We start from the raw sequence: 9,087 nt of genomic DNA, 5'->3' as shown, positions 1-9,087 counted from the left end.
TAATATAGTTTGTCAGATTGTGACAAAATTTTCACCACTGGTGCGACTACTCATGTAGAATGAATGTTGTGATGATAATTATGATTTCATAGGTCACGTGGTGTGGCAGCCATATTGGAAAAACAGAAAACCTTTGGACCTTTGTATCTCTGACATCGACAGACAGACAGACAGAGTGAACTAATTGTTTAAATCTCCTTTGCGCTATGTGTGTGGAGTAATAATGTTGATACTACTGTTATTGTTCAGACCAGATGTTCTTTCCTCCACTGTTATTCATTGTTCTTTTGCAAATGTCTCTTCATGCTCTGCTCTTTCCTTAGTTCCGACACCATCACTCTTCCCCACCAACTTCCTTACTCTAATATCTGCTCCAATTGTTTTATTTTTACCCCACGCACGCAAAGCGAAAAGTGGGGTTAAACAATAGGTTCACTTCTGTCTGTCTGTCCATTTGTCTACAAACGTCAGTTTATGATCAAGGAACAACTTTATTTCAATTCAATGTTATATTTTAAACATGCATCAGACCATGAATCAGAAAACGAACCTGCAGTTTAGCAGTACTTTGCCTTTGAATTTGTCCTGATTGCACATGCGCAGAGAGGAGTGAGATAATATTTTTACTCTGCCTGCCTGGCAGTCAAACAAAATGGAAAATCATTTCAAACAGGAAACTTACTGTTTTTAAGGATGTCATGAAGGACACAAACAAGAGGCACGAAGAACTAATGTAACGTGTTAAATAAGGTGGTACAAAAGATACTTTTATATAGGGTTGGTGAGATGGTTGGTCTCAATCTTCATGTCCGTGCATGCGTCAGCAACCATATCTCGGACATATATGGACCGATTTTATTCATCCTTGGCACAAAGACAACAAATGATGGTGTACATATGCACATCATTTTTTTTTCCCAATGCGATAAAAAATGACTGACTGGCGGCCATTTTTGTTGTTAAAAAAACAAAACCCCAATGTCAAACACGTCCTCAACCATTTCTCGGACAAGCATTTACTGATGTTGTTCAAATTTGGCACACATAAAATTAATGATGGCTTACATAGGTAAGTCATTTGTTTTTCAACATTAGATCAAAGATGGATGACAGGTGGCCATTTTAGTTGTCAAAAAAGACATGTCAAACACGTCCTCAACCATTTCTCAGACATGCCTTTACCGATGTTGATCAAACTTGGCACCCAGATAAAGAATGATGGAGTATATTCTTGATCAGATTCAAGAAAGCCGACTGGTGGCCATTTTAGTTAAAAAAACACCTGATGTTGAACACGTCCTCAACCATTTCTCGGACATGCATTTACCGATGTTGGTCAAACTTGGCACACATATAATGAACGATGACTTACATAAACATGTCATTTATTTTTGAGATCATATCCAATATGGCGAACTGGCGGCCATTTTGTTACCTAAATGTGTCCCCAACAATTTATCCGACATGCATGATCCGATTTTGCTGACTGGTAGACTGGTGGCCATTTTAGTTGTACATAAATATGGGATAACCCTTTAACTCCATACAGCAAAATTACTAAAATAACAGGGGTTGTGACATTTTATATCTTTTATACTTGTTTTATTTCATTTGAGTTAAAAACTTGAACACTGCGTAAGGTAAGGCGTTCTTTGAACTCTCTAGTTTTTTGTTTTTTTTTGCTTTTCTTCACTTTACAACAAAAATATTTTTTTTCTCTCTCATAATTGCATTTCTATACATAACTTTTCAATTCGAATTTTCTCAACTTACTACCAAACTACCACAACCCCACCTCAGTCGTATCTATTTGAGGAAGGCCCCCATACAACGAGAGACATATTGTGAATGGTTTACCAAACTTCATCAAAATCACAATGAGAACTACACGTGGTGCTTCATCAGAAATGGCTTTGTTTTGACATTTAGTGTTTTACTTGATCACTGGTGTTTCCCCAAGGTATTTTGTTTACCGATTGATCTTTGTACAAAGATGATCCATTTTGGTTGTGATTGTGGAAATGATTCCTCGAGGGTTAAAGATGTGTGGTTAATATAGCGCAGACACTGTATGTCCTGAGTGAACGTTCAGTACAAGCGTTAAGTAATTACATGTGATATTAGATATTAGATATGCGTTGCTATTATGTCTCGATATAGATAACGTCAACTCAACCTCATGTGTGTGTGTGTGTGTGTCTAAAACCACCATCCCTTTAGACCCAATTTATTGATGTTATATCTGTCATTTATGTTTGTTTAAAGTGCTCACTCGGTGCTTGACATGGTAGAATGGAATTGACGCCTTCAGCCATGGCACATCACCTCAGGAGATCGGGGTCCGTCCCCAGACCAGGAAGCTTGTCCAATGGTGACTGGGAGGAGAGGGGCATTGATGACGTGCATGTCTACGGCGATAAAAGTGGGTGCGCTGAGGGGAAGGGGAGGAGATGCCCGGGTGCCACTGAGGAGAAAGCTGCGTCAGTCTGCAGGGCTGCTGAAGGAGAGCCACACCCCCACCCCCACCAACCATGCCTCTTCTTCTCCTTTCGGACGGATTACAGCTGCTACAAGAATGTGCCAGACCCGCCACTTGCTTCGGGTCCAGCTCTGCTAAGCCAGCACAGCTCGGGGATTTCCTGTCTTCTATGCATCTTGTCTGTGTTTATCTCCTGTAGCGAGCTTGATCGGACATAAGGCTTAGGATATTTAAGGAAACCTATTAGTTTGTTTAGTGCCGTGGGCGCATATGTCGTTAGTGGGTAAGGGAATTGTTTATTTATTATGTACTCATTATTTGTTGTTGCTTCTTGTACATTCCCCTCCTCATGTGCAATTTTGGTTCACGAGCAAGTGACCACTATATTCGTTATGGGTGTGTCTGTCTGTCTGTTGGATTCGCTAGATATCCCTTATTGTCGGGTTTTCCGTGTGTGTGTGTGTGTGTGTGTGTGTGCGTGTGTGTGTGTGCGTGTGTGTGTGTGTGCGTGTGTGCGTGTGTGTGTGTGTGTGTGTGTGTGTGTGTGTGTGTGTGTGTGTGTGTGTGTGTGTGTGTGTGTGTGCGCGCGCGCAACGAGAAGCTCCACAGCACAAACCAGCAAACCGATTTCGATGAAACTTGGTAAAAGGGTGCCATATGAGCTGGGAATGCGCGCGTTTGAGTTTCGTTGCCTAGCAACCGCCCGTTGCTATGCAGCAGCCGAAAAACCGCACGTTCACTATTTTCAATACTTGTCCTTCAGTTTTGAATGTAGAGAAACGAGACTTCGGAATTAAACACTTCGAGATATTTAGAAAATTTTACTTGAGCCTATTTTTGATTTAGGTTTTATTTTTCAAATGGTAGTCCTTCAAAAATCGGGTGTCTATTTACCGTCATTTAAGGTGTGTATACAGTGTTTGTAAAGAACTATACCGTCGTTCCACCTTCGATCTCTCCTCGATCCAAACGTTATTGACCAAAGTGAAAAGGATCCAAAATAAATGGAATCACCGGCATTTCTGTCTTTGTAAATTTCTAATAATATGGTATAAAGCTAGTTATGTGGAATTTGAAAAACATCTTTAAAAAAAAAAATTCTACACCCCCCGTTATGTTATCGTCCGCTACACCGCCAGGTTCATCAAAAACAACCGACCAGGAAGTCTTCTCGCGCTCCCCACGGTCTGGTTCGTATTTCCCTGAACATCTGTTGTTGTGTTTATGGTTATTTTTTCTTTCTCTCTCTCTCTTCACGTTACGTTTTGTTTCGTGTTCTTCTGACGTCCACTCTGTTTGCCGTCATCTGAGGTAATGTCAACAAAAATAGACACATTTTATTTTTTACTTAATTCGTCCCTAATTTACTCGAGCCGATTTTTTATTTAGGTTTTATTTTTCAAATGGTAGTCCTTCAAAAATAGGGTGTCTATTTACCGTCATTTTTTATGAGGAGTGCCAATTGGCAAAATACGCAATAGGAAAAATCTTGCCAGGCAGAGGAACAATTGTATGTGAACCAATACGTCTTGGCAATGAATCTTCGTCGATGGATCGGTCAGAATGAAAAGCATCGTATCCAGCGCTTCAATCCTTGCGGATCCCTCGTCGCCTACCGGCTTGTCTGTCTGTCTGTCTGTCCCGAGCATAGCTCGTGGGTTTTGATCCGATCTTGATAAAATTAGGGTGGGAGGTTTATATCATGATCTCGTTGTGTTTTCCGGAGAATGGGTGTGCTGCGCCCATTATGGGCGGAACCACGCCCAAAAAACATGTGTTTTTAGGGGGTAGCCGGTTTCAAGTTGCATCATCTCTGGGGGGGGGGGTTGTCGAATCTGGCAGGGGTTTTGGTATTTGGTTAGCCCAATGGCACCTGCATAACCCCCATGGAGCTTGATTTTTCATTTTCGGCCCAAGGTCAAGGTCACAAGGTCACAAACTTAGAAAATTGCGATTTTGACATAAAAATCCATCTTCTCCGAGGGGTTTGTCGAATGTGGCGGTGGTTTCGGTATTTGGTTAGCCCAATGGCACCTGCATAACCCCCATGGAGCTCGATTTTTCATTTTCGTCCCAAGGTCAAGGTCACAAGGTCACAAACTTAGAAAATTGCGATTTTGACATAAAAATCCATCTTCTCCGAGGGGTTTGTCGAATGTGGCGGTGGTTTCGGTATTTGGTTAGCCCAATGGCACCTGCATAGCCCCACGGAGCTCGATTTTTTTTTTTTTTTTTTTTTCATTTTCGTCACAAGGTCACGAACTTAGAAAATGTCAAAAAAATCAATAAATTGGGCATCGAGCTCCTCGGGTTTTCAACTGTTTCAAATGAAAGTTGGTATGCAAGTAGTGCTCTTCGAGTACTACAACTTTTGGTTCACTAGCACCAGCCAGAGTGACCACTATATTCGTTATGTTGGGTAGTCGATCTATCTACCCTCGTCAGGTTTTCCGTCGTTATGTCTGTCTGTCTATTTGTCTGTCCAGGCCAGTACTCCGTTAATCGTAGGCCGATTTTGATGAAACTCTGGTGGTAGGTTCATACCATGACCGAGTTGTGCACGTTTGAGAACCGTTGCTATAGACCCCTCGGTTGCCTAGCAACGGGCCTTTGAAAGTATCAAAAAAATAATTAAAATATCGAAATTCAAAAATCAAACTATGATCGTTTCTGGGCAACACAATCGGCCTCCTTGACAAAAAAAAATTCAGCCCGCTCCCATGAAAACTGTCGGAGAAGATAGACTTTGAATGAACCCTGGTCAAAAAAAAATTTAAAAACGAAGTTCGTTATATCTGAGAGACTATGAGTCAGACATACATGAAACTGGTATGGTAGGTTCATGGTATGTCCTAGTTGTGTGAGAGAACCGTTGCTATGGACGCTTTTGTTGGCTAGTAACGACTGAAAAACGACGAAATTCAACTTGATCGACTACCCATGTCCGCCTACCGGCTTGTTGGGTAGTCGATGTAGTCGAAAAAAAAAAACATTTTCAAAAAAGATTTTTTTTGAGATTTTTTTCTACCCTTATTATCAGTATTTCTGTCTATGTTTGTCTGTCTGTCTGTCCCTCTGTTCGGTCCAGTGCTCCGTTAATACAATGGCAATTTCGTTGAAACTTGGTTGGTAGGTTCATACCATGACCGAGTTGTGTGCAAATGAGAAACGTTGCTATGGACACCACCGTTGCCGAGCAACGGGACTTGATATTTTCGAAAAATCATAAAAAATTTCTTTTTTCGAAAATCAAAAATCGGGCCACGAGCGACTGTGGGCAGTACATTCAGCCATATTGTGAAAAAATTCCAGCCGGATCCTATGAAAACTGTCAGAGAAGATAGACTTTGAATGAACCCTGGTCGAAAACAATAAAAAAAAAACGAAGTTTGTTATATCTCAGAGACTATGAGTCAGATATACATGAAACTGGTATGGTAGGTTCATGGTATGTCCTAGTTATGTGTGAGAAAGAGCCTTTGCTCTGGACCCCTCCGTTGCCTAGCAACGGCCGAAAACCCTCTAAATGTGGGGGTATTTTAAGGAAAAAACGATCTGCAGCATTAACCCTTGAAGCTAGAATCATGAATTTTCTTGTGCTTGTAATCCTCAGGTCATTCCCCATCGAACGGGCCCATCGCGTCAGGTTCTATTGGGTAGGCGACTACCAATGTCCACCTACCGGCTTGTCTGTCTGTCCAGAGCATAACTCCGTGGACTTTGATCCAATCTTGATGAAACTTGGTTATGTGTTCGATATCAATGTCAAGTTGTGCTTTCCTGGATGAGGGCGTGGCTACGCCCATTGTGGGCGGAGCCACGCCCAAAAAATAGCCATTTTTAGGGGGTAGTCGGATTAAAAATATATCTTCTCGGGAATTAACTGAATGGAATGGGTTCTTCGGTATTTGAAGAGCAAAATGAGTTATCTAAAACTTGTCGTTATCTGATTTTTCATTTTCATCACAAGGTCAAAACTTTGAAAATTGTGAATTTTAACATAAAAATCATACGACCGCCCAAACTTTGAGAGCTAGGATGACAATATTTTTTATGCATAATCTTGAGGTCATTCCCCACCTAAAGTCTTCAAACCATTTTGCTCTATCTCGAACACCTGCCCGTGGCGCCTTCTTCAGGTTTGTTTTTACGCTGATTTCATCAAAGTATGGATAATCCGAGGAGTGCGAAATGCCATATAGCCTATATGATGTTGTATTGTTCCTGGAATGTTCCAGAGGAAGTTTTGCACCAAAGGTCATAATCCTTGACCTTTGACCTTTAAAGACCACAAAGGTCAAATTTTCAAAGTTGTGGGATTTGAACCGGGTTTTCGACCTTCTTCGATGAACTAACTCCAATAAGCTATATCACGTATTCTGTTTCCTTATTTTAATGTCCACAACATTGTTTTGTGACCTTTAAAAGTTATGCAAAGGTCAAATTTTTTAAGTTGTTGAACGAAACCGGGTTTTCGACATTTTGCTGCTAATAACCTGTCACCCGTACCACATCATGTTGATCATTTTTATAACTTGGTCAAAAATTATCACATTGTCTCATCCTTGACTTCTGAAACAATCTACATCGTCAAATACTGCTCGTGAACCATTGTCGTCTTCAGACTTGTGTTTATTAAATATACCTGGTCTTGAGTGAATTCTGGCTGAGGTGTTGGCTTCATTTGATGGTTTCTGAAAGACTCATTAAGGAGACCATTGAGCATAGTCTCTACACCTCTTATAAGACTGCGTCACGTGACTTCGGCTCTCTCGACCCAACTTAAGACAGAGTCATGTGATGCCAATCGGCATGGCACTTGGGTGGCTTGGTGGTCCCACGGGCACAGTATTCGGAGTGGAAAGGCTATGATCCGGCCTGGGACCACAGACTCACCTGACTGCTGCGATCGCTTTGACATGACCCACTGGATTCAAACTGAAAAACCACAATGACTAGTGGCTGCAACAATATTTTCCACCATTTTTTTTCTTCCCCATTTCAACCTCTGAGCTTTTCTACACCTGTGGAGACCCCATTTATCTTTCACCTGCATCTCCTCTCATCGTGTTATGATTCATCCATGCACTCTTGTCCAGTTGTTACCCCCATTTCCCCTGCTTTCTCTCAGTTGACCTTTACCCTTTGCTGTTATGTTCTTCCATGACCCTTCACAGGTATATTTTATTTACAATGCACATGAAAACAGTTTAATTGAGGTCATATGCTAATTAACTATACTACAGCACTCACAAGGCATCTGTCAGAGTGGTGACCCATCCACATTGTGTCCCCCAGCCAAGGAAAAACTGCCATGGCAACCCTATGCCTCTAAATACCTGAAATGAGTGGTTGTTCTTCTTTTAAAAGGTAGTGATATGATATCAAGGTAATATTACATGATAATCGGGATAATAATCAAAACAATGAGATGGTGATTCAGACCTATCGGTGTTGATACATTGCAGTGACATCGGTTGTCCATTTCAGTCATTGTTGGCATTTGGACCACTGCAGACCCACGCTTGAATAAACTACTTAATAATGCAAGCATATATCATCCATTCCTCAAATGTGTTAATGGCAACTCTCAAGGCATTGTCTCAGGACAAAGCCTGATGGGTGCTATTCAAAATCATCGAAATTTCTGCTATCCCTAAAGAAAACAAAAAACAACCATGTCAACTTGCAGATGAATGCCATTACAACAACCCTAAATTACTAATGTTTCATCAGAAACAAAAGCCAATGAAGGCCTGTGAGTTTGTATGCAGCAGATTGCTAATCGTGGGTGTTGATCGATGCATCTGAGCCATCCATGAACAGTAGTTTTAATTCTGGTTTTGTGAAACTGTTCCAACCATGCTGTAATATGCAAATGCAGGTTATCTAAACCCACAGCACAAATTCCAGGAAAGACGTCCACACAGGTGCTGCGAACACAAAACTGCACACTACACAAAGTTTGATGCTGTTGCCAGAAAGCTGCAAGCTTCCACCTTTAAGCTGCATGCTGCCACATCAAAACTGCACACCATACCAAGCTGCACACTCGAGTGACTCCCACCAAGCTGCATCCTGCCACATCGAAGCTGAATGAGTGGTGCTACCACCAAGCTTAATGTTTATCTCACCAATCTGCATGGTGCTACCACTTAGCTGCACAATGATTGAACTAAGCTGCATGGTGCTACCACCGATCTGCACACCGATTCAACCAAGCTGCATGGTGCTACCCCCAAACTGTATGTTAATGCTACCCCCAAGCTGCACGGTGCTACCCCCAAGCTGCACGGTGCTAGCCCCAAGCTGCACAGTGCAACCCCCAAGCTGCACAATGCTACCCCCAAGCTGCACAATGCTACCCCCAAGCTGCACAGTGCTACCCCCAAGCTGCACAGTGCTACCCCCAAGCTGCGCAGTGCTACCCCCAAGCTGCGCAATGCTACCCCCAAGCTGCGCAGTGCTACCCCCAAGCTGCACAGAACTACCCCCAAGCTGCACAGTGCTACCCCCAAGCTGCACAGTGCTACCCCCAAGCTGCGCAGTGCTACCCCCAAGCTGCGCAATGCTACCCTCAAGCTGCGCAATGCTACCCTCAAGCTGCG

The 9,087-nt window shown here is 42.3% G+C and overlaps 1 protein-coding gene across 1 annotated transcript in view; it reads left to right on the top strand.

Moving 5' to 3' along the window:
* Nucleotides 1-3,606: 3,606 nt before the first annotated feature.
* The window catches only part of LOC147026185 (traf2 and NCK-interacting protein kinase-like), a 162,658-nt gene continuing 157,177 nt past the window's right edge, over nt 3,607-9,087 (top strand). The window contains exon 1 of the mRNA XM_085881320.1: nt 3,607-3,669. The gene's annotated coding sequence lies outside the window, so the exon portion shown is untranslated. The remainder of the gene's footprint in view (nt 3,670-9,087) is intronic.

The sequence above is a fragment of the Eptatretus burgeri genome, chromosome 5 (assembly GCF_056783735.1).
Source record: "Eptatretus burgeri isolate ZD-2024b chromosome 5, Ebu_testis_v1, whole genome shotgun sequence".
NCBI lineage: Eukaryota > Metazoa > Chordata > Myxini > Myxiniformes > Myxinidae > Eptatretus > Eptatretus burgeri.
Note: the sequence above shows the minus strand (reverse complement) of the source record. Positions and strands in the feature narration are given on the sequence as shown.